Below are 27,140 nucleotides of genomic sequence, written 5' to 3'. Positions count from 1 at the left end.
TAAGTCATCATTCTGGGGATTTCCCGTTCTCCTTCATGGCCAAACCCAACCATAACGATCCATCAAGCTTTCTGAAAGCAGTGATATTTATGACTGCCCTTGGCAGTGGACCTTGGGAATCTTTAAGCTCATGAAGCATCTGCAGAAGAAAGAGGGGAAGTTTCACGCTCCTTTCAGACAACCAGCCTTCGGTTCATCTCTGTTGTTGTCCATTTAGCAGCACCCACGTCAGGAAGGTGATTCATCTCAAAGTCAACACCAAATGTTACCGCTGTATTTGTGGCTGGTTTGATTTTCTTTTCCAACCCCTTCCTATGCTGGGGATTGGGCCAGAAAAAGGTTCCTCTGTAGCTGGAGATGCTGGCAGATGTGCATTGCCTGACATGAATGCTGGGATCTGAATTATGGGACATCTGCACAGCAATTATGAACCAAAGCACTTAGATCAATGCAAGTGACATTAGGCAAGGCCAACCAGGAAGGTAATTTGTAATCCCAACACACACACACACACACACACACACACACACACACACACACACACACACACACCCCTGAGTACACCTTGAAAAGTTGCTCTCCTGCCACATGGAACGTCCTCAGTAAATAGTCTTACACACAGGATATTAGAACACACAGTTCCAGGCAGCATACTTCATACTTCATTAAGATTCTTCAAGCAAGAAGTGCTGGCCAGATGCAAATGACCATGCTCTCAGGAAGAATAGTTCACTGTTGTCACCAGAGTCTACAACTTCATGGAAAGGCTGCTGACTTCTCAAATTTGACAATGTTCGATCTAATAAGTTAATTCTTAGAAAAGGGACCTGAAAGCTTAGGTCAGTCACAGATCATTCACTTAGTATGTATGGGGCCCCAGACTCAATCCCCAGCATGGGAAGGGGTCTTGAAAAAGAAAGACAGAAGGGTCCCAACCAACAATAGTTATTCTCCTTGCAGGGAAAAAGGACCAGGCAGTAATTAGAAATGTCTCAGGAGGACATCTGGCCTGACTGAACATGTTCTCTGGGCCAGAACCATGTGGGGTTGGCCAAGAGTTGACAAGGAATGGGACGGAATGGGCTGAAATGACATTCCTACTTCATGTTGCTGCTATTCCATCTCTCCTTCAACACCAGGAGAAAATAATTGCACGACTTCTCCACTGTTGACAGAATGGGCCTTATGTTTCTGTCTTGCCCCCAGAATCTAAGACAACAGTCTAGACAATACACCCGCAATACAAGTTCTTTTCTCCCAACTTGTGTCTTTCCTGGTGACGGCCACCAATAGTGAACAGACAGTGTGAGCCGTCATCTGGTTCAGAGATTCTCAGTTTTCTCTGCTGGTCCCAACAAAGACCGTGCCCTATCTCCAGCAGGAAAGGAAGTTAGCAGGGAGTGACTTGGCCTGGTAAGGTGTGAAAGTGGGCACTAAGATATGGCTTCTCTCCAACTTCCCTATATATGGCTTCCCTCCGACCTCTCTCTTCTTCAATTCCCTTTCTAAGCCCCATAAAATAGGAGTGTCTCGTTAACCACTAGATGTTGGTTCAAGCCTGACTTTTATTTTTCTGAAGAAATCACTAAGAAACAAAAGACAAGTCAAGGCAGGCTTCCTCTTAGCAGTAGCCAAGAATCTACCTAACAAACTGAGCGTGGTGGCCCAGGCCAGTTATCCCAGCACTCAGCAGGTTGGGGCAGGTAGATTAGAAGTCCAAGGCTAGGGGTTGGGGATTTAGCTCAGTGGTAGAGCACTTGCCTAGGAAGCGCAAGGCCCTGGGTTCGGTCCCCAGCTCCGGAAAAAAGAACCAAAAAAAAAAAAAAAAAAAAAAAAAAAAAAAAAAAAAAAGAAAGAAAGAAATCCAAGGCTAGTCATAATGAGTTGGAGGCCAGCCTGAGCTAATTGTGATCCTGTCTTAAAACAAAAAGACAACAATCTAGTTAACAGAAAAAGAGTTCTGAAAGGAAAACAAAGTGGATGGTAACTACTTAAAGCATAAATAGTTTATGTTTAAAGATTTATTTATTTATTGTATATAAGTACACTGTAGCTGTCTTCAGACACACTGGAAGAGGGCATCAGATCCCATTACAGATGGTTGTGAGCCACCCTGTGGTTGCTGGGATTTGAACTCAGGACCTCTGGAAGAGCAGTCAGTGCTCTTAACCACTGAGCCATCTCTCCAGCCCCAATAGTTTATGTTTAAATACATAAGCAACCCCATGCCTACAATATACCCCACAGCATTATCCACAGCTACATGTTTATATAGGCAAAGAAAATTCTAGCATTGAAGAATAATTTTATTGTCATGCAGTTGGCCGCAGAAACACCCATTCGGGTAAAGACAACCACTTCATGTTTCAGGGTGAAGACTTCTCCATCTCAATTGCTACCCGAATTTTAATAGATGTGCAGTGATTCACTTCCTCCTCAAACCAATACTAAGAAATCGTCCGTGTTGAGCTTAGTATGAAATGTCTAACCTCAAGTAACCACGCCCCAAGCAGGAAATGGATTGGATTTTTTTCTTAAGTACCAGCTATACAAGTACTGTCTTACAGAGAGTGCTTGAAAAGTAGCCCCCAAACAAGAGTGTCCACACAGACCACAGCTCTCACCTCAGAGGGAGTATGGGCAACTGAGGCTTTGGAACATGGATTCAGGTTGCCCCAAACAGCATGTTCCAACATGGAAACAGCTTCCTTAGGCTTTCATAGTCACAGAATAAAAGAAGCAATGGATCAATGACTCTTTAGATGTACCGGTAGTCAAATGTCAGATCGGTGGGCTAAAGCAAAATGGGAGAGGCTTTTATAATAGGTTTCTGATCCCATACCACAACATTATCAGTTTGTGGATGGAGGAAGCCAGTCAGTGTCTGTTCTAGTACATTGCCAAAGTTCCTCATGGCAGTCACAAGGGGGTTAACCTAGACTCAAAGGTGGATAACAAACGGTCACGAAGGAGTCTAAAGATATCTCAAGATTATGTGGCCCTGAACCTGCAACATTCCAATTCTCTGCAAGATTTTAATCAGTCTTGGGAAACTTTAGTGTGGCTTTTCTCTGGAAACTTCAATTCACAGGAGCACGAGCTTTGACGTCACACAGCCTGGGTTTAAAATTGTATTGAACCAGCTGTCGGAACTGCTACATCAGAGACCTCATCTGCGCACTGAGAAGGACGCAATTAACAGCAGCACCTACGTCAAGGTGCCTTGAGGCGTCAACAAAATGCTTTCCCACTTACTGCACTCTAGGCCAGAAAGTGACTTTATCTGGAAAGGAAGTCCTTGCAGACCGACTTAGGTAAACTGAGGTCATTCTGAAATAGGTTAGCCCCGCCCCGCTCCATCTGGTGTGACTGGTGTTTTTAAAGGGATCAGCAAGATCCCCTGTTGGTAAAGGTACTTGCCAAACACCCAAGTCCCGTGCCCAGGACCCACGTGGAAGGAGAGCACCAGCTACTTGCCGTCTTCCGACCTCCACACACTCCATACACAAGTAAATAAATAGGCGTGTAATAAATGTAGGGGTCAGAGGTGAAGGAGGGGGACATTCAGACACTGACACAGTTGTGGATATAAACACAAACATTGGCACAGGGGAAATGCTACATTGAAGACAAAGGCAGGTCTCAGGGAAGCTTCTGAGAGCCAAGGAGAAAAGCCTGGAATGGGCCCCTCTCACAGAGTGAGAGGGAGGTGCACCAGGATTTAGTCACTTCTAAAACTAGATACAACTTTCCAGAGCAGAGGTCACCCAGCTACAGTAACCCTGGCAAACTAATACAGAAACCCAAAAAGGACCTTGGAGTGATTTGAAAGTGTTATCAGCACCTAAGAAAACTCTCAGCTAAGATACATTCTTACAAGACCCCAGGATACCAAAGACAAAGAGAGACTTTTGTTTTTCTTCGTGAAGCAGGCTGGCCTAGACTTGCTATGTAACAGGGACTGGCCTTGAACTCTTGATCCTCCTGCCTCTACATTCACATGGGCTGGGGCGTGAGCCTCCACACTCAGCTGAGAAAATGTTTTTGAAATAAAATTATTCCCAAAAGAGCAATTAAACTGACAGCAAATGTTTTCTTCCACCTCACTGAGGAACGCTAGATGACGGCAGAGGACAGTCTTCGCCGTGACGACCGAAAGACAACAGCCGCTCCAGAATTCCATATGTAGTGAAAAGAAATAGAACCGTGTGGTAGTCCTAAACAATTTATAAATGTAAGTCACTGGCTTAAAATCTTCCTTCAGAAAGAGCCCTGAGAGGGACTACACCAAGGCCCCAGCCCTGGCTGAGGAGCTGTGAGCAGCTAGCTGATGGTTTGCTGAAGGGGCAGTTACTTTTCTGGAGTTGGGTGCGGATGACACCTGGTAGATGGCACAGTCTGCAGTGGGTGAGCTCACACTGTGCCCACATGGGCAACGCTAATTGGACTCAGTGGATTAAAATAAATAAGGACATGAAGTTGGGGAGGGGAATGGATTGGGGGGACCCTGGGAGAAGGTGAAGGATGAGACGAGGGTACAAGATACAGAACACGTGTCTATGAACTTGTCAAAGAAATATAAGTTATTATTTTTTAAGAAGAAAGTTAAGCTAACATACATTCATGTGAAAGGTTTACCAGTACTAAACGTGAACAATTCCAGTCTTATCTAAACTACTTTTTATTGTAAAAAAAAAAAAAATGAGGCAAGAGGAGCAAGAATGTTTTCTAACTTTCTTTAGGGAGCACGGTTAGTTCAGGATCTAACCCAGGGCCTCATGCTCGACGACTAAGTTATACGCATGCCCAGCCCTCCGGTCCATTTTGTAACAGCATAAATGACCTTAAGAGCCAGACCTTAGAATCTCATTAACCAACTGGAAGCTTACATACCAAATACCCTCACGAATATAGATGAGAAGAAAATTCCTTAAGATATCAATAGGCGAAATAAAAATCAAACTCCTATAAACAAGAACTATTGGAAAGTTCTCACAGTGGCTTTCTGAAAAACAAATGGGAACACCCCAGGTCCCTGTCAACAGCTAACTGAGTCTTAGAAATTACAGCATATTAGTACAGTGGACTAGCTTTAGCACGGAACGTCAGTGGCTGGTACAAGCAATCACGCAAGCGCAGAACATTAATAAAGAGATCATGGGAGAAGACGTGGTCAGATGCTGTGTGGATAAGGTTTAAAGCATGCTAAATGAGATTAGGCTACTATGGAGAAAAACAGCACTAAACCACCCAGGGTGGCCTGTGGTGGGAGGAAGGACAGAGAAAAGACAGCGAGAGGCATCAGCGTTAACGGCAGTGCTCCTAACACCTGCTGAATAGGTCACCACATTCTTTCACACACACTCAACATTTAACATAAAAGCCTCTAAACAACTACTAGGAGGAGTCACAGCTCCTGGTCAGGGCTCTTCCTCCCTCACCCTCCAAATCTATTCACAGCACGGGACGAGGAATGTACAGCTCAGCATTCCACAGTGTACCAGGACTTCCTCCAAATTCTCCTAAGCGCTGATTTTTAGAAGAAACATATGCCAAATAGAATCCGTTCATAATGCTCACCACACTGTCACATGAGGCAGCCGCCACACAATCTCTCACTCTGAGTGAGTTTCAATCTTAACATGTCCTAACTACAAAAAACTAGAAAACTATTCAAATTTTCCTACAGGCAATAATAATATAAAAAATAAATCCATTGATTTTTGGAATATACCCAATCTTAATGGTGTAAGACTTTAAATTAACTCTTTCAATTTGTTGCTTGGTTAATTGTGTGTGTTATTGGTCTGATTGGTAAGCCTTAACTATTATAATGACATTGTTTTAGACCTTCATGCCAAGACAGCTCTTTAGCTCAGCAGAAGTGGGAAAGAGTGGCTGCTGCCCCAGGAATGATACTGTTTGACAAGAAGTATTCAAATGTAATTCCCTGGCAAGGTGGCTTTAGGCACCAAGGCTTCAGAGGCCAAGAAACCAAGCCTATGCTGGGGAAATGACCCCGAATGCCCAAGCAGCACAGTTCTAGTGTTCTAGCTTCTGGGGGAGACCTCCCTTCCCCTTCCAGCTCTCATGCTGCTTTGAGAACATGAATTTAATTAGAACCAAAAGCAGAAGCTTTATGAAGGCATGTCTGAGATCAATGATATCCACGGTGTTCCAGAGATGCGCACGGTAAAACATTTACATTTAAATTGTACAAAATCAGGTACAGTTACATCCTAACTCCATAACATTTAACTAGCATGCAACCTACACTTATCAAACACTTTATATTCCAGGTCTATGTAAGCTAAGTGATCTGGTCATATTTAACCAGTGGACAGAATAGCAAGGTCAGCTCAAATAATGCCACTAACCAAGAAAGCCACACATCCCAGGTCTCTGAGGACCTTTGTGACTGCTCCAGACTGTGTCACTCACAGGGGGATAAAGGGAAGTATTTGCTATTATAGATTATTAACCACGCCATACAACACACACAAGCAAAACTCAGAGAGAGGGGGTCTGTGCAGAGAGAGCAAGTTTGAGGGATTTTTCTTTAAAAGCACCCCTCCTAAGCCAAGACACTGACATCCTATTTTTAGGAAAGAGTAGTTACCAAACACTTTGTGCCCTGCTTGTAATGGGTGTGTGTGTGTGTGTGTGTGTGTGTGTGTGTGTGTGTGTGTGTGTGTGTGTGTTTTCGAGGTTCACAGCTGTGTGATTGCAAGTCAAAGCATTCAAAGTGCTATTTATAAAAATTGTGTTTTGGCTGGAGAGATGGCTCAGTCGTTAAGAACACTGATTGCTCTTCCAGAGGATCCAGGTTCAAATCCCAGCACCCACATGGCAGCTCACAATTGTAACCAAGATCTGACACCCTCACACAGACATACATGCAGGCAAAACACCAATGCACATAAAATTAAGGGGGGAAAAAGCTAGGCAGTGGTGGGCACATGCCTTGAATCCCAGCACTTGGCTGGCAGAGGAAAGTGGATCTCTGTAAGTTCAAGGCCAGCCTGATCTATGTAGTAAGTTTTAGGATAGTCAGGGCTACACAGAGACACCCTGTGTCAACACCCCCCACCAAAAGTTTTGTTTGATTGTTTTCTAATTTGGTTTCTCCCAATATTGTTTATTTGAAGTACACTGACCAAAAATGATTAGGCATAAGTTAGAATTTTCTAACTCCTGGATCTGTTTGTTTATAAACATGGCTGACACAAATTCACAAGTATGTCCTCATTGATTACCTAATAAAACTCACTCTGTATTTTCAGTTAGAATTGATTGGTGCCCAGACCAGACAGTCTCTCGAGCAATAAACTTGCCCTGTAGGTATCTCTAGACTGTGTGTAGACATTAAGTCAGTGAAAATAAACCCGAGATGTGCACCAAGAGTGCTGGAAAATGTAAAACACCACGCCGAAATAAACACAGCAAAGGGATTGGCTGCATCTCATTTGAATTGTAAAGTCTTTTTCTGTTCTGAAATCCAATTTAACTCAGCAACGTGTATTGAACACCTAAAAATGTGAAGTGTCAAAATCAAATATAATAAAAGAGTTTGATTTCACAGGGGAGTTCTAGATAAGAGCTTGGGGCATACAACACTGACAAAGCAACCAAATCTAAAATGCAGTTGCTTTATAACGTCACATTCAGCCTGGCTCGACCACCACCAAAGCCCTTGGAGGTCACATGGGTGGCCTGAGTTATATCATTGTGTTCTCTTAGCCTAAATCCTCTGGGTTCTTCTGGGTGTTTTCAACCCATTGCCCTCATATTTCCCAGATATTCTACAGTCCCCCCTCCCTGAGTGTTCCCGATGATGTGAATAAACACAGGCACTTGGCTTAGTGGAGGTCCTGGCTGTCCTCCAGGTTAATGCAGCATCCTTCGGGCTAGCACAGCACTGTTGAAGGAAGCTGCCAGCATTCACATCTATTGCCGAATCACCACCCATGCAGTGTCTACTCCATGGTGTTTATTCCATGTTCTCTTTTCTCCCCAAATAATTCAGGGCAAGAATGATGCCTCTTTAATGATGACTTTTGTCATTAATTCATGCCCTTGCCTGGTGCAGTCTACAGCCAACTGTTGTTTCCTACCCAAACTTCCTGTGACCTCCTGGCACCACAAAATATTAGTCTCCCACCTATGCCACTTGTGCTGCAGTCACCTTGACCCCCTTGATAGTAAGCAAGGATCGTGTCACTTACGGGCTTACAATTCTTCGGGGGAGGTCCACATTCTTAATCTATAATATAAAGCCCCTTTCCAGCTGGATCCAGTCCATCTCGTCATCCTCCCCCATCTCCTCTTGTTCATCCATGCTCTCTAGCTCACAGAATTCCTTCAGTTCCTCTAGTGGTCCATAATCTGTGTTGCTACTCAGCTCGCAATTATCCTATCCATCCTGCCAGGAACATGGCCCCCCTCTCCTGCATCTCCAGAGTTGGAGAAGCAGGTACACGCTAACAGTGACCGTCATCCACACAGCCTGTGTTTAGCTCTGTGTTTGTGAAGGAGCATAAGAAAGCTGCCTCCACACATCTTGGAAATATAAATCTCCCTCTGTGGCACCCGCCGTGGTCAGGGACTGCAGTGCGGAATCTGCAGCAGCTACTGTACATGAACGCCATGCCGTAACTGAGTTGGAACGGGATGTCCTGTAAAGATTAATTTTGTGAGATCATCTTGTATCCACATACTCGGAGCTCCTTAGTAAAACGAAGGACCACAGATCCTCCAACTGTCCTCACCTGTCATCTGACAGCCATAGTATACAAGAAGAGCGTGTAGACGGGACCTTTGTCAAAGTTAAATATACGCGCCTCTTAGATGCAACAGAAGTGCATCTGGATTTGGAATTCATGGATATGAATATCTAGAGTGATTTGGACCCAACATTTTTGGGACAAGTGAGCTAAGCTGAGCACTAGGGGACAAGTGGGCTAAGCTGAGCACTAGGGGACAAGTGAGCTAAGCTGAGCACTAGGGGACAAGTAGGCTAAGCTGAGCACTAGGGGACAAGTGGGCTAAGCTGAGCACTAGGGGACAAGTGGGCTAACCTGAGAACAAGGGGACAAGTGGGCTAACCTGAGCACTAGGGAACAAGTGGGCTAACCTGAGCACTAGGGGACAAGTGGGCTAAGCTGAGCACTGAGCTAACCTGAGCACTAGGGACAAGTGGGCTAAGCTGAGCACTAGGGGACAAGTGGGCTAAGCTGAGCACTAGGGGACAAGTGGGCTAAGCTGAGCACTAGGGACAAGTGGGCTGAGCACTAGGGGACAAGTGGGCCAACCTGAGCACTAGGGGACAAGTGGGCTAAGCTGAGCACTAGGGAACAAGTGGGCTAACCTGAGCACTAGGGGACAAGTGGGCTAACCTGAGCACTAGGGGACAAGTGGGCTAAGCTGAGCACTAGGGGACAAGTGGGCTAAGCTGAGCACTAGGGGACAAGTGGGCTAACCTGAGCACTAGGGAACAAGTGGGCTAACCTGAGACAAGTGGGCTAACCTGAGCACTAGGGGACAAGTGGGCTAAGCTGAGCACTAGGGGACAAGTGGGCTAACCTGAGCACTAGGGGACAAGTGGGCTAAGCTGAGCACTAGGGAACAAGTGGGCTAACCTGAGCACTAGGGGACAAGTGGGCTAACCTGAGCACTAGGGGACAAGTGGGCTAACCTGAGCACTAGGGGACAAGTGGGCTAAGCTGAGCACTAGGGACAAGTGGGCTAACCTGAGCACTAGGGAACAAGTGGGCTAAGTCGGGCAATAGGAGACAAGTGGGCTAACCGGAGCAATAGGGGAAAAGGGGGCTAAGCTGAGCACTAGGGACAAGTGGGCTAACCTGAGCACTGGGGACAAGTGGGCTAAGCTGAGGCACTAGGGGACAAGTGGGCTAACCTGAGCACTAGGGGACAAGTGGGCTAAGCTGAGCACTAGGGAACAAGTGGGCTAACCTGAGCACTAGGGGACAAGTGGGCTAACCTGAGCACTAGGGGACAAGTGGGCTAACCTGAGCACTGAGCACTAGGGAACAAGTGGGCTAACCTGAGCACTAGGGGACAAGTGGGCTAAGCTGAGCACTAGGGACAAGTGGGCTAACCTGAGCACTAGGGAACAAGTGGGCTAACCTGAGCACTAGGGGACAAGTGGGCTAACCTGAGCACGAGGGAACACATCTCAAGAAGCCATGTGGGGTCAACAGCAGCTGACTTCACTCAGATATCTAGGACCCAGTTCTCAGTAGAGCTGTGTGGTGGCCTTAGAGTCAATGGAGCAATGACAACAGCAAACAGTCCTGCTCCGAGGCCCAGGCCCTGGTCACAGGCAGTGTTTTATAGCCCCTGGGAACAACTCTGGCAAATACAGTGAACTGACAGCTTGAGAAAACCTCTTAATGGCTTATTCAAGACTACACAATGAATAATAGGTAGGGACTTGGGACAGAAAAAGTGATTCAGTAAAAACAGTGGTACATTGTGCCATCAAACACAAGGGGAAAAATCAGGGGATGGGGCAAGATGGGAAAGCCCCATGATCTCATTGGCCTGCAACAACTGAGGATTGCTCTTTGTCGTGCTATGATGGCCTATGCCCAGTTGTCAGCGCAGAGACCCAGTGGGGAACAAATGGTCTTTGGTTCGAAGAATATGCCACAGACCAGAGAAATATAACTAGACTCCATTGTCTTCATGCCTTGACAACATCCTAGAGAGCAGAGCTGGGTTCTGATTGACTCAGACCTTCCATAAATGGTGTCTAAATGCAGGCTCCACACCATCCAAAACTCCCCAGAGAAACTCCTATTATGTACAAGGAATGGGGAATGTAGCAAGTCCCTTTTGACTCCGCAGAACACATTCTCTGCTCAGTGCAACTTTGTATTTCCTGCGTTCTGGGCCAGCTGTGTGTTCTCACTAGACCAAGACCCAAGAGGTTCTAAGTATATTGAAAACTGAGCTAGTGCCCGGCAAGAATCTGACTCTAAAATATTAAAGACACAGGCACGATACTAATAAGGGAATCGTTTTCATAAGGCTCTAGTTAAGAGTCCATATTATATTACTTGGAGTTGTTGTAGCAAAATGGAGTTACGACTTTTTTTTATTAGCCTCTATTGACACATGCATTAAAGTCAAGAATTAGGATCTGGCAAGGCGGTTCACCCAGTAAGGACACTTGCTAGCAAGCCTTACAAAATGAGTTTAAGCCCTAAAACCAGAATGGTAGCCAGAAAGAACAGACTCCTCAAATTACCATCGGATCTCCACATGTATGCCATGAAACATGCACATACATGTACACAGATATATATACATACATGCATGCATGCATACATACACGCACATATACACATACACACATACAAACACATACAAACAAACATACATACATATACACACATACATACAAACACACATGAACATACATATATACATACAAACATACATGCATGCGTACATACCTATACACACATACATATGAACATACATACATACATACATGCATACATGCATACATACGTATGTACAAACCAACCAAGAACTGTTGAGATGCAGCACCAGTGGCTGTCATTCAGTGGCACTGAGAGTCTCAGGGACATCTCCAAACATGAAAAATTCCTGTATATTAAAATTAGCTGTAGTGTGCGTGGTGGGGGCAGTTTTGACTGTGACTCAGCTCAGGAAACCTCTCCTGCAAAACAGACTTAAAATTCTGTACAAGCCTGACGGCATTGCTCAGGACTGGACAAAGTGCTTACTTAGTGTGTCCTCAGCCCCACACCCATGCAGATGTTCTTTGCCTTACAGTGGGGTCCACTGTAAGTTGGAAATACATCTCATGTAGCTGGGGGGTAGTGGTGCACACCTTTAACCCTAGCACAAGAGAGGCAGAGGTAGGTGAGTTCAAGGCCAGCCTGGTCTACAGCGTAAGTTGCAGACAGTAAAGTCTACACAGACTGTAGAGAGGCAGGGGCTTGGGGGTGGGGGAGGAAAGAAAGGAAGAAAAGAAAGAAATGCATGCAATGCACTTCACCTACCGCACAGCTTAGCCTGGCACAGCTTAGCCTGGCCTACTTTAACCATGTTCAACGACTCACCTAAGCCTACAGCTGAGTATAATCATCTGCTCAAAGATGATGTGACAATAAAGTGCCACCTTCCTCCTGTACAGGGACAGGTGGGTGTCTCATGGACCGGTTGGCTGCAAAACCACAAAACGCAATGTCCAAAATGCTCCGGTGACACGGCCGAGAGAGCTCTTGTCAGCCTCGAGACAGAGAGCATCACAGTGCACAGGGCCAGCCAGCCATGACGGGTACAGCTCTTGCACCATCGTGATCCGGGAAATCGTAAGTTAAGCTGTGTCAGAGCTGGGATCATCCGGACATGCGTCTTCACTTGGCCAGGATTTCTAGTTACTCTTTAACATATTATCTTTGCTGCCATCGATTAGGATGTGTGGGTGAGCTTGCTCTTCCGTCCGTTTGCATTTAGACTCCCAAGGGAAGACGTTGCAGGCTTCATTACTCCACACCCCTACGGGGCTGGCACACACTAAGCCCCTCTGTGACATTCGACTGCTCGCCTTTCCAACCGCCAAGGAACGCAGGTCAGCGTTCTGCAAGCCCATTCACACATGCGGCCTACATTCATATAGAAGTGTCAAAAAAATGACACATTGGGATGAAAAATCCTCTTTAAAATTTTATTTACAGATAGATAAGTAAATCCAGACCTAAAAGCAAATAATGCTGTCTAAAGCCATGCTACTTCGAGTGTGCAGGGCAACATGGCTTGGAAATCCCACCTCCCGCCAATCACAGTGAATTAGACTGTCTGAGGGCAGTGCCCAAGCTCCTGGGTTTTAGTTAAGTTTTGAATGTTGTTTTCTTTTAAATTATGTGCCTGTGTCTGTGGGGGTCTGTGCGCATGCCTGCAGGTGTCCACAGAGGTCCCAGAGGAGGGTCTGACGGTTCTGGAGCTGGAGTAACAGGAGTTGTGAGCTTCCCAACCTGGGTGGTAGGACTGAACTCCTTGGTGAGAGTAGGAAGCACCCATCATCACCGAGCTGTCTCCCCACTTTTGATCAGGTTTCCCCCGGGATCCTTACACCCCTTCAAGCTTTAAGAACTGCCTCTGTGGTCTGGGCAAGTCCTCCTAAGGGCTCTGTGTTACAGGCTTGGTCCCCATCTTTGTACTTATAGTAGAATCTTTGAAATATGCAGCATGGCCAGGGGTCTTTGAGAACCTGTCCTTGAAGCAGATTATGAGACCCTCACCCCCTCCTCTCTGTCACTTCCCTCTTTGCTGAGAGTCACGGTCTCATCACAAACAAGAAACCCAATCAACCCAGACAACCATCACCAAAATAAATGTAAACCAACATAAACGTCACTTGCTACAGTGACAGGAAGCTAACCAACGAGACTGCTAATTGAATAGCAAGTATTAGCTTACAACAGACCGTGCTGCTGATCTTTATTGAGTAACTCTTACACGGAAATGAAAAATGAAATGGATGGAAAGTGTCGTAAAGGGTCAGCTGGCACATTCTTAAAGCTGGCAAATCATTGAAAGCACCGGGAAAACTGGGCATGCTGTTACATGTTCATTATGCCAGGGCTCAAGAGACTGAGGCAGGAGGAGTACTATGAGTTCAAGACCAGTCTGGCCTGCATAGTGACTATAGGGTCAGCTAGCATTTCCTAGCAAGACCCTGTAGGCAAAAAAAAAAAAAAAAAAAAAAAAATCAATCAATCCCCTAAAACAAACAAACAAAAATGAAAACACCAGGAGAAAGGAGCAGGAAGAATTATATTACGGATGGCGTGGCCAGGATAATGAATAACCAGAGAATACTCTGGAATGGGCCTGCACTAGCTATTGTAGAACTGCTCTAAGCTCTGTCCACTGAGCTCCTTGTGCCCAAAGCTCCCTGCTCATAGCCCCCTCCTTCCCTTCCCTATGGCAATGTCCTCTCAGAGTTACGCTTGCAGATGACAAAGCAAAGCAGTTCAGAAAAGGCGGCCATTAGAGAAGAGGGCAGCGGAGCCTACCGTGATTCAGGTGTCTGATGCAGTCGTTGAGAAGAGCGCTGAACTTCTGCTGCTCAGCAGCCTCGTGGAAACAGAAGTAGCCGTGCCTAAGGTAAGGCTGCCACAGGTACACTGGGAATGCCTTGGGTAGGACCAGGAAGGGCTGAGAGTTCTTCTCACTGGAAGCTGGGAAAATAATGGAAGCACAGAGGGTCTTAGATAGCTTTAAAGGGTGAGTCTGTGTTTCAAACACTCAGTCTGTAAAAGTACTTGGGGGCAGCCAACAGGATAGCAAGATGGTGGGGAAATGGGGTTCATCTCTCAAGCCTATTGCCAGCCCAGCATTTCCTTCCCACAGGTATAGTCTACTCCTCCACAGAGAGACACAAGCCGTTGAGTCTCCGAAGACCGGCACCCCGAACTGCCTCTGAGGCTCACCTGCTCCTTGCTCTGGTTACCCAAGTCTCTTCCTCTGCTGAGCAACGTTTGCTGACTGAACGGCCATTTCTTTTCTCAGGACAGTCTGATTCCTGCCCCACCAGCTCCTGAACCCAATGACTGAAGTCACTAAGGCCATCTTGGGCACACAGCTCATCTACTCGTAATTGTCCTTTTAAGTTGATCTGTAGCACTCGCTGCTTTTGGCAACCCATTCATTGGACACCATTCCCTCCCACTGATTTCCAGGAGTGCACCTCTCCTGCTTCTCATCATGTCTTCTTAAACAAAACAGAACAAACTGTCGTCTGCATGCTGTGGCTTCCTTTGTCCCCTTCTATCTCCCTGATAAGGTTGGCACCTGTCCAGCTCTATGCTTGGTCCCCTACACTCTTGGTCTTTATCCCTCCAGCTGGTGTCTGTCCATTGTACACTTTAGATTATTCTCACAAACCGTATCGCCTTTTTCTTTCCCATCATGCTCTTTTAGAGAAAAAGCATTTCATCCTTCATAAGGTGCTTTACGAGTCACCTCCTCTGGGAAGCCCTCACTGGCACCTGACACACCCAGACGGGACTATGTGCTCTCTACGGTTCTCCTAAAATATGAGACTTTCCTTCCATGCCTGGCACTCGCTGGGGAGGAAGGGTGGGTAAATGAGCCCCGATTCTTGATTCTCAGGGGTACCTTTCCTTCCCTGAACAGTATATCCTAGAGGGTAGAGTCCACTTCTGGCATATTCTTGTATCCTCAGCCCATAGCAGAGTTGTACAAACCTAGAAGACATTCAACTTAATCACGTTGAGTGAGCAGATATGCTCTGTTGGTCTAGAAAGTTTTAGTAGTCCTGAGAGGACAAGACTTGGAGGCTGTGGGTCTAGTTCCATAGTAGAGTAGCTGCCCAATATCAGGGCTCAATTCTACACGTACACAGCACACACAGGAATGCTTAACTATTTCTTCAAAATCAATTCTGAGAAACTCATATGAAACCATGTCCCTCTTCAAAAACCCTACCCCAGGCCAGGCATGCTGGCAGACATCTTTAATCCCTGCACTGGAAGCAGGCAAGGACAGTCTGTTCTACAAAGCAAGTCCAGGATAGCCAGGGCTCTGTTACATAGAGAAACCCTGTCTCAAAAAAGGAAAGGAAAGAGGAGAGGAAAGGGAAGGGAAGGGAAGGGGAAGGAAGGGAAGGGAAGGGAAGGAAGGAAGGGAAGGGAAGGGGAAGGAAGGGAAGGGCCTACCCCATCCCTTTGCATCCCTATCACATGACAGCACACTTGGTTAAAAGATCCAACTTCTCTCTAGGGTCTTGGGGGGCACACAGAAGACACAGTGTTCTGTGAGCTCCGGTCTCCAGGAAAGAAAGGAAAGACCATCTAAGAGGCTAGAGCATGCTAGATATGCCAAGAACTGGATATGAACCATAAGGCATGCTTTCACAACTCTATCAGCTACTGGAAAATTAATAATACAAGGTAAGATTTCTTTAAGACACGTACAGGAGCCTGGTCCTACTGTTCTCAAAATCTGAAGGCAACAGACAGAATTATTGGGGAACATGAGTTGGACCCACCAGTGCCTGGCACAAAACCACAACAGAGGAAGGAATCAAGGTGCACACAAACAAACACACACACAAACACACACATAGTTACACATTGAAGAGACTCCCTTTCCTTGAAGCCATTTATCTTTTAATTGAGCAAGACGTTTTGGATGATGACAACGTCACACACATTCCCAGCTTCCCTTGTAGTATGGTAGCTCACTGCTCCTAAGTGCTGGCCAGTGGGAAATAACCTGAATGGACATATCACACCTCCTGCGGCCACCCTTAAGGAATGGAACCGCATCCTCCTCTTCCTCCCCTGCTATCTGAAAGAAGTCATAGCTCCAGTAGCCATGTTAGAATGATAAGTGCTATAAGTGCCCAAACCTGGGGAAAATAGAGGAGAAAGCCAGAAGAGCCCAAGCTGTTGACAGGTATGTGGACCTGCCACACTAACCCTGGGGCAACACTCACATGCTTGAATGAAAATAATAAAACCTTGCATATTTAACTAGAGTTTCATTGCATGCCGTAAACCGGATTCGAACGAATCAAACACCAAACAAGTGACTCACTGTAGTGAAGCACAGGGACCCTTTTGACAGGTCACCCTGGCTGAACATTCCACAAAGAACGCCTATTCATCCATTACCCTCCGGTGCCTTCTTCAAGGGAAGCTAACTCCTCCCACATTGACCACAGCCTCTCGGCCTCTAGCTACCTCTCGCCAAACCTTCCATAACAGTTTTCGAGATTCCGCCCGTCTGCATTTTCCTTCTGAGGCGAGTTACAAGGATATCACAAGCGATCCACTGTGGAGCACTCTGTATTTAAAACCCAGCAGGCCACACCACACAATAAAAATAGTCATCGGAATGACTGTGTGCGGAGCCCTGGGCTATCTAGGCGTGAGTCACACGGCCTGGTGTTTTTCATTCCTTCTGATATGATTTCATCAATAAAGCCATAAGTGCACCGTCTGTTCTGCCAGATCACACTGGAAAGCTCTGGAGAGATTCCCAAGGGTCAACATGCTGGGATACCTTTCAGTGCCAGATAGATATACACCCAACATGGCAGATAGGCGGTTAGTTGTTGGAAGAAAATATCATGCACAGTCTCAGGTAGGGGGGCACATAAAACCTTGTGTTAGCTTGAATTATTTAGAATAATTTGATAATCTAGGTTTATGGTCCATGTACTCCCTGTAATTGTATTATTAAAAGCACCACACTTAGCGATCTATACCAGAATAACCACTGACGGAATGATTATAGAGTTCTCCATAAATTCTAATGAAATGTTCTTGCCCATTAATAAGATCCAGGGCTCCCTTCAAGAAAGCAAGTAATGAATGAGCTGTGTGATTTACACCAAGGCGGACGGGGTGATTACATTATGCACACTTCATGAATTTCTATGAAATGCCCTATTTAGCCTATGTAGAATCCATCATCTTCTCTACCTAAAAATAAGTAAAATGGATGAGAATCCAAGAACTTTAAAGCTGGGAAGACTCCTTCCATGTTTTTCAAGCTCGAAGCTCCATTTTAAAGCCGGAGAAACAGAAGCCAGAGGCACCCAGAACTGGTTCCGCTGAAAACATTCGCTAAGCGGCACGATGGGAGCCGCGTCGAAAAGCAGCCCCCAGTTCTCAGGCCAATGCTCTTCCTATAGCACTCAGCATTATTTATAGACTGGTGAACAAAGGCAAGGCTTTCTTTTCCTCGGTAGCTCTGAGTCCCTGCAACTGCTATTTAAAGCAGTTAGACCATTTTATTGCATATCACAGCAAAAATTAGATAATAACCCCTAACAGATCCAGACTTGCTTACTGAAAAGTGAAATTGTGCAGTTCACACCAGATCCCGGACTTGTTTGTGTCTGCTGTCTTAAGTGTTGTTATCAAATTCTACAGTGTATCCCTGAAGGTCCAAGGCATCTGACCAGGAACACACTTTCCATGTGCCAGGGACACAGTAAGTGCCTGTGTGACTGAGTGAAGGTGAAGTAATAGGAAAAGGATTATGTCGACTCACAGTAACATCCTGGCATTCATGGTACCTTAGGCCATTCATCTGTCACCGTCAGGGTTACCCTGTGCATTGTAGGCAGTTTAACAGCATCGTCTACAACACACATCTTCCAAATCTCCAGACAATGCCAGTTGTCTCTGGAAAGGAACCTGTCTCTCTCATGGAGGTTTGGTGGTCTACCTACACAGTTCTCCCTCATTGAGGACTGCTGTCTGCCTACACAAAGGAAGTTCAGGGGAAAGCAGAGGACTCACCAGTGGGGTCTGGGAAATGCTTATCCGATAAGAGACTATATTCCTCTTCCGAGGTTAACACCTTGCCACCAGCTGGAAGAATTCTGCTTTTAGGAACAGCTCCTCTCTGATAGGCCTAGAAGAAAAGGCAGGAAATACATGATTTCCCCCAATACATATTTTTGAAAACACCAGAAATTGGAAAAATCAAACAAGTCTTGACATATATACTCAGCAGTAGATATCCCCACACTATGTTATTTAGGTTTGTCTATCTGTCTGTCTGTCTATTTATTTATGTTTGCATTCTTGCTGCTTATAAGGTGGTATTTTTTCCTACATCTGTTTAATGGTCACTCCTAGCATGAGAAACCAGAGTCCCTAATCTCAGGAAGATTCACAGGAAATGTGTTCTTAAATGAAAAATTGGAATATCAGTAATATCTTTATGTCTATATCACGTTCATTGCTTCAGACATTGATGTGCCTGACTCATTCTGATAACCACAAGGTTGGCAATCTCTCTCCCTCCCCTTTCCCTTTCTCCTCTCCCCTCTCTCTCTCTCTCTGTCTCTCTCTCTCTCTCTCTCTCTCTCTCTCTCTCTCTCTCTCTCTCTCTCTCTCTCTCTCTCTCTCTCACACACACACACACACACACACACACACACACTCCACGAAGTAACAAAGTATTCAGCTGGTGTGGGCTTATGATGCTGAGGGAAACTGTGGATACGAAACTACAATGACTACCATGGAGTTTCAGCAAAAACACAAAAATGTTGCCATAACAAAATGTGTGACCGTTTGCCCTCAGATGTGACTGTGACTGGATGTTTTGCAGTGAAGTCATTGGAATTGAAGTGCAGTTTTATGACATCAGAAGACATTCTGTCAGGCAGATAAGGCATTCTGCTGTCTGAGAAACCTGAATGAAATCCATCGCCCCTGCTGAGTGCCTATGCTGACACACCCAGGGACAAGGAATGGGGTGAAGTGCAAGTGTGTGTATCCCACCAGCAGGCTGATTGTCAAGACAAATTACTGAAAGTCCTAACTTGAGAGCAAGTTGAGAGTTGAAACCCAGAAACTGTGGGACCCACAATCTAAAGTGTGCCCTGGGGAATAACTAAAATAACATCGATCCGGGCAACAAGCTCAAAATAACCATAACACATGCTCCATCTCTAAGAGGTGCCTGGAGAGACCCAAACAAAACAAACGCTGAGTGCTATGAAACTTGTTTTAATACTTGGAAGAACTACTGATCAACTGTTTACACACACTGGGGACCCAGAGCTTAACAGGGGGATCTATCTTGGAACGGTTTTAGGATAGTGTGAAGTGATTTGATTCAGACAGGACTCCACTATGAATTTTGTTTGTGGTTATAATAAGTGTCTATACATGTTATCATTTGATTCTCAAGACAGCACTATGATATTATCTCCATTTTACAAGTGAGAAAACTCAAATTCGCAGAGGTCGAATTGCGTGCACCAACCCAGTCATGACTGACGGATTCCAGACGCATCCTTGTATCTGTCAAGTCCCCAGCAAACGTGAGGGTAATAGGGATGAATTAGGAAACGAGAAAGCTTTGATGCTCCTGTGCTCAACATCAAATTGGACTTGCAATAAAATAACAAGACATTTATAAATAGTTAATGTCTCTTATGTGTGATTTTTGAAAATACGTCTATAAATTAACCAACAGGATGTTTATTGTTATAATGTCAAATGACGGTGATAGGCTACATGGACTTTTCATTTAAATACCCAGGTGGTTTTTAGAAATATCAAATCGTGATCAAATGTACTCATCATAGTTTTATAACTTAGATTAGTTGAAAATAATGAGCAGTGAAACTAAAGAATAAATTTCAAATTGGGGGGGAACATCTTTGAAAGTAGAAAAAAGAAAAAAAGAAAAGTCACAGGGATTTAATTCACCAAGAAAATTCATTTACTGTCAAATGTGTTGAAAGACTCAATAAATCTGATAACGAGCTTTCTCAGTTAGTTAGTAGCAGGCACAGGAATGATTGCTCTGTCCTGGACTACACCGTGGGCTAGCCAGATGCTCAGTGCTTCAGTGCATTCTATTTCATTCTAAGGAGCTACCCCTGCCAGTCTGCAGAAGAGGAAACCGAGACTACAGGCCATATGTAGCTTAGCGAAAGGCATGCATCTGGTAACTGTCAAAGATGTAATTCAAAGCCCATAATGTTTTTCAGATACTCCGCCTCTCCCAGCCATCTAAGGGGACACTCGGATGTCTATGAAAAGCCTATGCTAATTTGTAATGTGTTGGGAGCACGGATTAAGGATCGAGTGGAATCCTGATACAAGCAAGCATTTCACAGGGTACTTGAGAATGCGTGTGGATGACAAATGCATATGGCACGAGCTCTCAAGGATCTGCTGGATCATGTGATCTCATTGTAAGCTCAGCTGAGGCTCGAAGACCACTAAGTCCAGAGTTTACTTCTAATTAGTGACACAATTAGTGACTAAACTTTAGACTTCACTGCTCAGTGTCCTTCCTGATCCAACTGAACATAAACTCTAAGAGGGAAGAAAGTAGAAACACTAAGTCTTAAGTCTTCCAGGTATAGATGTTTTACACTCCTAATCTCATTGTTGTTATTGTTGTTGTTGTTGTTGTTGTTGCTGTTGTTGTTTTCATTTGGTAAAAACAAGACAAATAATCTGGAAAAAGTCTAACTAAATAAAAAAACATCCCTAAGTCTAAGTGGACTGAGGTTTTCAGGTTGCTCTAACGTTGTTGGAATCCCTACAAATACAGTCACTATCTTCTTGAATAATAACTCGCTGGCCATGCATCGGATGTGATGCTTAAGAGCAGAAAGACGAGGCAGAGCAGAGAGCAGCAGCAAACGTCGGGCTGAGAAGAACCTTGCAGTTGAATGAACAATCGCTGAACAAGCCCTTACATCAAGCACCAGTCACTTAACAACAGGAAGCTACTCCTGAAGCTACTCCCACACTCACCCGCCATCGCTTTCCCAAGCCTATCTTTTTCCCTATACTGCAAGCATGTGTCTGATCAACTACTATGCATTCAGATCCATATAAGACATTTGACAGACAGTAGATACACTCAACAAACACCTATCAATTGAGTTGAGTATCCAAGCAGTCAACGGCCCAGGCCAGGGCATACCAACGTAGCCAATGTTTAAAAAACTACTCTAAGAACTGTCGGCAACGTGTCTCACCTCTTTGTTCTCGTAGCTTTCCACAGCAAAATCGTTTTTAACCACAATGTATCTGTCCTTCCATTTCCTGATGTCCTCAGCAAACTGTGAGAGCTCAGCTTCATACAAAACAGTTCCTGGTTCCAGTGGGGGCTTAAAGAAGATGGATATGATTAATTGTCACAACAAAAGATAACAATACACCTTGCGAACAGTATATTATCCAGGATATTCAAGGAATAATTTAGGAAATCGTGTGCGGTGATCCTGGGGACACTGTTGTTTTCTTCCGGCTACCATGGATCCCTTCTTATTCTTTCAAAGAAAGTGCAGACGCTTGTAACATGGTACTGTTCTGATTTTCGTTTCCCTCTGTATAGATTAGGAATGGGAGCCTATGGCCGAAGGCATATCCTGTGCATGTACATAGCACTTACTAAATACTTGGTAAACTGTGTGACTGGCTGAGGCAGTGTACTGAGCTCACATTATGGGTATCCACTGCAACTCACTCACCGACATGCCTCAAGGTTCCATCTTGAATCAGTCAGCTGTTTTCCTATTGTCCCAGTTCAATTCCTGTTGTTGTGATAAAAATATTTTGACTTCCAAAAGCAATTGAGAATCAAGAGGTTGTTTGGCTTAGAGCTCCAGGTCACAGTTTCGGGGAACTGAAGCAGCTCGTCACATCAAATCCAATCAAGAGCAAAGAAAGTTCTAACAAGCACATGGATGCTTGCTTGCTTGCTTGCTTGCTCGCTCGCTCGCTTGCTTGCTTGCTTGATTGATTGCTTTCATCTCTCTTGCTTAGCTCAGTGGTGCTGCCCACAGTGGATGCTGGGTCTTCCCATGTCAATCAACAATTCAGACAATCTCCACAGACTTAACGTGGTGGTTTGAATGAGAACGACCCCATAGGCTCATGTGTTTGAATTCTTGGCTCCAGTTTGGTGGAACTGTTTGGGAAGGATTGGGTGGGTGTGGCATTGTTGAAGGAAGTGCATGGCTTTGAGGTGTGTTGGAAAGGGTAAACATTGAGGTTTCAAAAGTCCGGCACCATTCCAAGTCTCTCTTTCTCTGCCTGTGGTTGTATCTCAAGATGTGAGCTCTCAGCTACTGTTCTAGTGCCTACCTGTGTGTCTGCCTGCCTGCCTACCTGCTGCCATGCTTCCTGCCATAACCACCATGAACTCAAGCCCTCTGGATCTGTGAGCCCCACATAAACTCTCTTTCTTATAAGTTGTTTTGGTGATGGTATCTTATTGCAGCAATAAGAAAATACCCAAGGCACATGTCCACAGGCCACGTTAATGTAGGTAATTCCTCATTAAGATGATCTTTCCAGGTGATTCTATATATCACATTGACAGTTCTATCAGATATAATGGCACATACCTTCCATTGGGCACTGGGAAGGCAGATAGAACTCTGTGAGTTCCAGACCAGCCAGTGGTACACAGAGAGACCCTGACTCAAACAAATAATAGTATTAATAATTGACAGTTCAAAGCAACCTCCTTCTCATCCCACCTGTTCCAAAAGTAGTGGAGACCTAGGTTGTGAACACTTTGCCTGTCTTCCTGCATTTTTCTTTTGTTTTGCTTTGGTTGGTTGGCTGGTTGGTTTTGGTTTTTTTTTTTGAGACAAGTTTTCTCTGTGTAGCCCTAGCTGTCCTGGAACTCACTCTGTAGACCAGGCTGGCCTCAAACTCACAGAGACCCACCTGCCTCTGCCTCCTAGCACTGGAATGCAGGGTGTGTGCCCGCACTGCCAGGCTTCACCTTCCTGCTTTTTGTATGTTTTGGGTTGAAGAACAAAGCAAGCCAGCAGCAGTCCGTTCTCTCTCTTGTATTCATGAGCGCCTCTCATTAACCTTGGTGTATGAGTTACAGCAATTTCTACTTGGCTCCTCGTTATCGAGTTCTCTATAGAAGGAGAGCACGCATGCTGCTCTGCTGCACAATATCCTTATCATTGTAAAATACCGGAATGTGCCCTTGTCGGACGTGTCACCAATGCCATGCTGACTTCTCCCTTTTAAACAGGCCTGCTTAGCCTTCAAAACTCATCACCTTACTTTAAAACAAAATACTTATAAGAATCATGCAGAAGAGACAGGCCTTTTTCTTTTAAGACTCATCTAAAGGATGAAATGAATTTCATTCCAAATTCCAGGGCTTCAAGACCCTCCTGACAACCCTCTATCTTGACTCATTAAAAGATAAAATGGACCTCTCTGGTCTCTTTAAATGAGGTTGAAGACAACCTTATAGTTCCTGTGTCCAGCTTTTCTCAAACTCAGGCCACTGTGGTCTCCTGATTCACTTATCGTGTCTCAGTCTCCGGGTTCCGGAAACAGAATCTACATTGGTTTTGCTTAAAGCAGAAGTCTGTTGCCCAGGCTGGTCTCCGGTTTCTCCAGTGACCTGCCCTCCATTGTCTCCCCAGGCTGAGGCTACAGCTACACCCCACCATACAGGGTTGGAACTTGCATTCTTGTCCTTCCTTTCCTTAAATGTATTTATTTTATGTGCATGTTTCCCAGTGTGTGTGTGTGTGTGTGTGTGTGTGTGTGTGTGTGTGTGTGAGATGTCCCCAAAGGACAGAAGAGGGCATCAGATCATTGGAACTTGAGATATGGAGTTCTGGGTGTTTGTGAGCCACCATGTGGTCCTAGGTCTCAAATCCAAGTCCTCTGCAAGAGTGACAGGTGCTCTTAATTTCGGGGCATCTCTCGAGCTCTGGAATGTGCTCTCTAAATCCTGAGACTATTTTGTGGGTTCCCCATGCTGCTGAGTTCTCTGGTTAACTCAGACTCTCAACAGTGGCTGACGCACTCATCACTCATTCCTGTCTTTCCTGACTCATTTCTCATACTCCTCAGGGAGTTTCTTCTGAGTGTTTTTGCCTGGACGTCTCCTCCTCGGCATCTGCAAATGCTGCTGAGACTGGTGCATTTCCACCCAGTCTCTGGCCTCCTCCCATCCCACCTCACTACTGATCTCCACTGTGAGCTAACAATCCCAGACTCCATCTGTCTACTGGGCTTCCAGATCAGAACCACCACCACCACCACCACCACCACCATCATCAACAGACAACAACACCACCATCACCATCATCATCAACACCATCACCACCATCATCATCACCACCATCAGCACCACCACCCCAGCCACCATCACCATCTCAGGACTGGAGAACTGTCTCAGTGATTACTGAGTGCTTGCTGCTCGTGCAGAGGATCCAAATTCAGTTCCCAGCACTCACATCCGATGGCTCAAAACCACCTGAAACTACAGCTCTAGGGAATCTAACACCATTTCTGGATACCCTGGCACCTGTAGACAAGAGTGCACAATCACGCACGCACACACACACACACACACACACACACACACACACACACACACACACCCCCCTGACTCCACTCACCCCTTCCCCTCTCTGAGTAAAAGGCAGCTTCATTCCCTTGCTTCTCTCACATGAAAAGCCACGCTGACACTACACTTCTCCCTCACAGCAGATGCCACCAGCTCTGTCAAAATTACCTCCTTCCCAGGCTGGGAGATACCTCAGTCAGTGACACACTAATCACACAAGCAGAAGCCACACTTGAAAAGTGATGCTTAGTAATCCCAGTGGTGGGCAGGCAGAGGCCCAGCAGATCCCTGGGGCTCATCAGCCAGCCTGCCTATGCTTGTCAGCAAACCCTGGCCAGTGCCAGATCCTGTCTCAAACACCAAGGTTTCCTCCTTTTGAGGAATGACACCCAACGTTGACCTCCTCCAAACTCACAGACACACACATTTGTGCACACACACAATGTACATATGTGCACATGTGTGTACATACACACACACACAATGGCCATCGCATCCTTTCTCCCCTCGTGGTCTAGTCACGGAGAGCCCATTAAAAAAGGAAAAGAATAACAATAACAAAGCCACCAACTACACACTTAAAATTCTGTATTGGCCTGTATGTTGTACCCTGCCGTGGAACGTCCTGTCACTCTTAAAACCAAGTCTTTACCTTGGTCCTACAGGTTCTGGTCCCTACCTGTCTCCCCAGGGTCACTGCCCACTACTCTCCCTCCCTCACAGAGCTCCGGGCAAGCTCGTGGAGTCTTGGGGGCTCTGGGCTGGAGGACCTTTCCACTTCCAGCTCCATCTTCTTGGGACTCTTGTTCCACTGCTATTTCTCCCCACCTGCTCTGTCCCGTCATCAGATTCGATGCTGTCCTCCCTTCCTTCCCTATCAACTTCCCCCAGACAAGAGTTGCGCTTGCCTCATTTGTGTCTGAAGCTTTGATCACTGTCCTAGCATCACCTGTTATTAGTTTCTTCCACTGTTTACCGTCTGTCTCCTCCATCTGAACATAAACTACCGGAAGGTAGGGAGTTTTGAAATTCATGTACTAGATCAAAGGCAACTCGGGGGAAATCATGTTTGATCGTTGACCAAAACAAATGTAATCATGTTTTTTTTTTTTAGATTGAACGTCGCAACAGCAAGCCAAATTTCCTGTACCAAACCATCAATGAGGAAAAACACTGTGAGATGTGAATCCTTCTAGCTTTCTGTTTATATAGACCATACCATCAACGAGAAAGCATGTGTGTGTGTGTGTGTGTGTGTGTGTGTGAGTGTGTGTGTGTGTGTGTGTGTGTGTGGTGTGTGTGTGTGTGTGTGTGTGTGTGTGTGTGTGGTGTGTGTGTGTGTGTGTGTGTGTGTGTGTGTGTGTGTGTGGTGTGTGTGTGTGTGTGTGTGTGTGTGTGTGTTTTCAGGGTTTTTTTTTGGTATGAAATGATTTTAGTGTAGTTTTAAGAACTGTAATTCAAATAACTCAAATATTAGCAACTATAACCCTTTCTCCAGTGAGGGAAAGATGTAAGTCAAAGGCTCGTGGGTTACCTTGGTCTTCAGAAACTGTGACGTTAGATCTCTTTGCTGCTCCACCTCGCTGCGCACATGGTTGCAGAAAGCCACAGAATATTGCCGGCTGTAGTAGGGACTGAAGTTTTTGATAGAAGCCTCCGTTTTCCCTGGAAAATTACGAAAATCAGAATTCTGAAGTGAAGCGTACCTCCCAGAAGAGATACCAAGTTACTCTGAATATCCGCTCCCATCTCCCAAACACCACTGCTGACCACGGCTGTTAGCAGCCTGTGTTATCTGGGAACGCTGCTCCTGCTACACCCGCTTCCAACCCCTTCACTTAACATCACGCCAGAGAGCTCGAGAGTCCCCACGGACCTCGCGGTCAGTGGTCGGAGGACGTTTTTACTCACTACTGCTCTGTAAGAGTATTCTCTACATCACAGTAATCTCAAAGTCCACCCTTCCAGACTCTGGGTACACATCTCTCATTTTTATCCAGAACTAGAAGCTGAGTCTCTAGTCTTTTTGCCTCCATAGCCCTGGATAAAAAGATGGCTCAGTTGGTAAAGTGTTGGTTAGGTAAGTACAAAGACCTGAATGGACACACACCCCCAACACCCATGTAAGAACCCTGGCCCCGGAGAGATGGAGAGGGAGGATACTGGGACTTGCTGGCCAGGACTCTAGCTAAATTAGTGAGATTCGGGTTCAGTGAGAGATC

The 27,140-nt window shown here is 45.5% G+C and overlaps 1 protein-coding gene across 1 annotated transcript in view; it reads right to left on the bottom strand.

Moving 5' to 3' along the window:
- Niban1 (niban apoptosis regulator 1) overlaps positions 1-26,582 on the bottom strand; it is an 85,320-nt gene extending 58,738 nt beyond the window's left edge. The window contains exons 1-4 of the mRNA XM_032915317.1: positions 26,453-26,582; positions 21,557-21,688; positions 18,339-18,453; positions 14,076-14,240 (exon numbers count right to left, since the gene is read on the bottom strand). The gene's annotated coding sequence lies outside the window, so the exon portion shown is untranslated. The remainder of the gene's footprint in view (positions 1-14,075; positions 14,241-18,338; positions 18,454-21,556; positions 21,689-26,452) is intronic.
- Between the last annotated feature and the right edge of the window lie 558 nt (positions 26,583-27,140).

The sequence above is a fragment of the Rattus rattus genome, chromosome 10 (genome assembly GCF_011064425.1).
Source record: "Rattus rattus isolate New Zealand chromosome 10, Rrattus_CSIRO_v1, whole genome shotgun sequence".
In the NCBI taxonomy this organism is placed as follows: Eukaryota; Metazoa; Chordata; class Mammalia; order Rodentia; family Muridae; genus Rattus; species Rattus rattus.
This window is presented reverse-complemented; position numbering and strand designations above follow the sequence as displayed.